The 4558-nt window shown below is 40.2% G+C and overlaps 1 non-coding gene across 1 annotated transcript; it reads right to left on the bottom strand.

Annotated features, from left to right (window-relative positions):
* Nucleotides 1-272: 272 nt before the first annotated feature.
* On the bottom strand, nt 273-379 carry LOC127109439 (small nucleolar RNA R71). Its single transcript, XR_007796727.1, has one exon. It is a non-coding gene; the product is annotated as a small nucleolar RNA R71 (small nucleolar RNA).
* Nucleotides 380-4558: the final 4179 nt, after the last annotated feature.

The raw sequence follows: 4558 nt of genomic DNA, 5'->3' as shown, positions 1-4558 counted from the left end.
AACCCTCTCTGTTGCAACTAGTACAACAGAGACAATTTGCAGGTCTCGCTACCGAGAACCCAAACCAACATTTAAAAATCTTTCTCCAATTAGCAGACACTTTTAAAATCAATGGAGCTTCTTCTGAGGTAATCCGTTTAAGATTATTCCCTTTCTCCCTCAGAGATAAAGCCCTATCTTGGTTAGATTCCCTTCCACCCAATTCCATTACAACTTGGGACAACCTTAGAAAAGTATTCCTTGATAGATACTTTCCCCCAAGTAAGACCGCCGTTCTTTGAAACCGCATAACCAGATTTACCCAGAACCAAGGAGAGTCGATGTTCGAAGCTTGGGAGAGATATAAAGAGCTATTAAGAGCATGCCCACATCATGGTTTAGAAAATTGGTTAATCATTCAGACCTTCTATAATGGACTTCACTATAACACTAAGATGACCATCGATGCTGCCGCAGGCGGCACACTGATGAATAAACCTTATCCTGAAGCTAGTGCCCTCATCGAAGATATGGCTCAAAACCATCAATCACGGGGAGTCGAACGAGCGAAAGTTGAGAAGAAGGAGGCCCAAGGAGGAGTACATGAGTTAAGCTCTATAAACATGATGCAAGCTAAAATGGACGCATTAGCCCTTAAGGTTGAGCATTTATGCATAAACTTGAATACTACAGCTGCAGTTTCGTCGGATTGTGAGATATGTGGAACCAAAGGACACCAATCTGCAGAATGCAGTCTCTTAAGCGAAACCAACTCTGAGCAAGTGAACTACGCCCAAGGGAACCCATATTCGAATACCTACAACCCTGGATGGAGGAATCATCCGAACTTCTCCTATAAGAACAATAACCCTATCCAAAATAGTGCACCTCCGAGACAACCAGGTTACCAAGCCCCAAGACCAAATCAGCCTATGCAACCTGTGCCACCAAAGTCGAGCCTTAAGAAAATTATGGAAAATTTTACCACTGCTCAAACCCAACAAAACAAAGAGTTCATGAACCAGAACATTCACGTTAACGAACTGATTACCCAGTTAGGAACCAAGGTTGACCAAATAGTTACTCATACTAAAATGCTTGAAACCCAGATCTCTCAGGTAGCCTTAAACCAAGCCCCCTAGAGCACACCTGGAGGACAGTTCCCTGGATAGCCTCAACAGAATCCGAGAGGATAAGCCAATGCCATTACCCTACGAAGTGGGAACGCTTATGATGATCCATCAAACCCAAGATTGAGTGAACTCAGAACTTCTAAGGAATATACCGAACCCATGGACGAAGTGAAGGAACCAGAGGAATCTGAAAAACAGGAAGGTCAAGAAAAAGGAGAAGAACCTAAAGACAAAACTTATGTACCAAACCCAGATCAATAACCAGTATCAAAAATTTATTAAGGTTATAGAAAAACTTCACGTAGAAATCCCTTTCACAGAAGCCATCACCCAAATACCTTTTTATGCAAAGTTTCTCAAAGGCATCCTTACCAACAAATGTAGACTCGATGATCCGAAGCCCTTAGAATGCAATTCTATTTTCGAGAATAAGTTAGCCAAAAAAGATATAGATCCTAGAAATTTCTCCATTCCTTGTCTTTTGGGTAGTCATGTCATCAAAAAAGCTTTTCTAGACTTAGGAGTTAGTGTGAGCTTAATGCCTTTAGCAGTTTGTGAGAGGTTAAACTTAGGAGAATTACAGCCTACTAAGATGTCACTTCAGTTAGCCGATAGATCTGTTAAGTATCCAATATGCATATTAGAAGATGTCCCTGTTAGGATAGGTCAGTTATTTATCCCTACTGATTTTGTTGTCATGGACATTAAAAAGGATAATGATATACCAATCCTTCTAGGTAGACCATTCTTATCGACTGCAGGAGCCATAATAGATGTCAAGAGAGGAAAGTTGACCTTTGAGGTAGGTGACGAGAAGATAGAATTTATACTTTCAAAATTTCTTATGGAACCTGTGATGGGAGACGCATGTTATGCCATATATATCATTGATGAATGCGTTAGGGAAATAGAACAAGAAGAAATCATAAAAACAATTAAGTTGCCATCAACTCTCATACTGGAAGATGATGACTTTAGGAAACCCTACATCGATGATAACCTTTACGAATGTTTATCCCTTACCCCAGATCCTATGCCATGCCCTAACAAACCAACCTTAGAACTTAAGGAACTGCCTAAGAACCTGAGATACGAGTTCCTCGATGAAGAGATGAACCGTCCAGTTATAGTCAGTGTTATCTTGAGCCAAGAGGAAACATACCAACTCTTAGATGTTTTACGAAGATATCCCTCAGCCTTAGGATATAATGTCTCTAATCTGAAAGGTATAAGCCCATTCGTATGCATGCATCGGATTTCGCTCAAAGAAGATTCAAAGCCCTCCAGAGAACATCAGAGAAGAATAAACCCTATAATGAGTGATGTTGTTAAAAGAGAAGTTCTTAAGTTACTTGAGGCGGGTATAATCTATCAGATCTCAGATAGTAAGTGGGTGAGCCCTGTGCATGTAGTACCTAAAAAGGGAGGCATCACAGTAGTACAAAACGATAAAGGCGAACATGTAGTAAAACGGATAGAAGGAGGATGGCGGATGTGCATAGACTACATAAAGTTAAATAAAGCAACCAAGAAGGATCATTTCCCTTTACCATTTATAGACCAGATGTTGGAGCTTCTAGCCAGACACTCTTCCTTCTGCTATCTAGATGGATACTATGGATTCTTCCAAATACCTATCCACCCCGAAGATCAAGAAAAGACTACCTTTACATGCCCTTATGGAACTTTTGCCTACAGACGAATGTCATTCGGTCTTTGTAATGCCCCAGCTACTTTCCAGCACTGCATGATGTCAATCTTTGCAGATTACCTAGATAGTATCATGGAAGTATTTATGGATGATTTCTTGGTTTGCGGATTTTTTTTCAAAATTGTCTTGCTAACCTAAAGAAAATCCTGGAGAGATGCGTGAAGGTGAACCTCGTGCTAAATTTGGAAAAGTGTCATTTCATGGTCACCGAAGGGATTGTTTTAGAACATATAGTTTCCAAAAAAGGTATTGAGGTAGATAGAGCTAAGATAGAAGTCATAAAGAATCTAAAACCACCCAAAACTATGAGGGAAGTCCGAAGTTTCCTTGGACATGTTGGATTCTACCGGCGTTTTATCAAGGACTTCTCCAAAATAACTAAATCTTTAACTGGCCTTTTAATGAAAGATGCTGAATTCATTTTCGATGGAAATGTAATGAAGCATTTAATCTTTTAAAGCAAGCGTTAATTTCAGCACCCATCATGCAACCCCCTAATTGGTCAGAACCTTTTGAGATAATGTGCGACACTCGTGATTATGCTGTTGGAGCTGTTCTAGGACAAAGGAAAGATAAAAAATTACATGCGATTTATTATGCCAGTAGAACCCTAGACGCTGACCAACTTAACTACGCAACAATTGAAAAGGAACTACTAGCTGTAGTTTTCCCTATAGACAAATTTAGATCTTATCTAGTAGGAGCAAAAATTATAGTTTACACAGATCATGCTGCCATTCGTTACCTATTAACTAAAAAAGATGCCAAGCCCAGGTTACTCTGATGGACTCTGTTACTACAAGAGTTTGATTTAGATATCAGAGACAAGAAAGGCACTGAAAATGTAGTAGCTGATCACCTTTCTAGGCTAGAACACCTAAAACCAGATTTAGTACCCATAAATGATGATTTTTCCTATGATAGACTGATAGCTAGACTAGAAGCCATCGAAGACGATAGCCTAGGCCCTCATGAGCACTTCCAAAAATCCTTAGCTATAAGTAACGTGCCATGGTATGCATACTTTGTTAATTACCTAGCTGCTGATATCGTACCCCCTGATCTTGACTACCATCGGAAGAAGAAGTTCTTCAACGACGTGAGAAACTTTTATTGGGACGAACCGCTCCTTTTCAAAAGGGGTAAAGACGGCATTTTTCGCTGTTGCGTTCCAGAAGAGGAGGTAAAAAGTATAATTGAGCATTGTCACTCTGCACCCTACGGTGGACATGCGAGCACCTCTAAGACATACGCCAAGATTCTTCAAGCCGACCTATTCTGGCCTATCATGTGGCGCGATGTCCATGCTTGCATTGTCAAATGTGATAGATGCCAACGCACGGGAAATATTTCAAGGCGTGACAAAATGCCTCTAAGAAACATTCAAGAAGTATAACTCTTCGACGTTTGGGGTATAGATTTTATGGGACCTTTCCCACCATCCTTAGGAAAGAAGTATATCTTAGTAGTTGTGGACTACGTGTCTAAATGGATTGAAGTTATAGCTGCACCCACAAACGACACTAGAGTGGTGATCAAGTTATTTAAGAACTATATATTCCCCCGATTTGGAACACCCCGTTTAGTCATAAGCGATGAGGGATCGCACTTCATATCGAGAATATTTGATAAACTTTTAAGCAAATATGGAGTTAGGCATAGAGTAGCAACACCATACCACCCACAGACTAGTGGCCAAGTAGAAGTATCCAATAGGGAGATAAAACAAATTCTA

Source organism: Lathyrus oleraceus, chromosome 7 (genome assembly GCF_024323335.1).
Source record: "Lathyrus oleraceus cultivar Zhongwan6 chromosome 7, CAAS_Psat_ZW6_1.0, whole genome shotgun sequence".
NCBI classification, from domain to species: domain Eukaryota; kingdom Viridiplantae; phylum Streptophyta; class Magnoliopsida; order Fabales; family Fabaceae; genus Lathyrus; species Lathyrus oleraceus.
The sequence above is the reverse complement of the archived record's forward strand: the minus strand, read 5'-3'. Positions and strand labels throughout refer to the sequence as shown.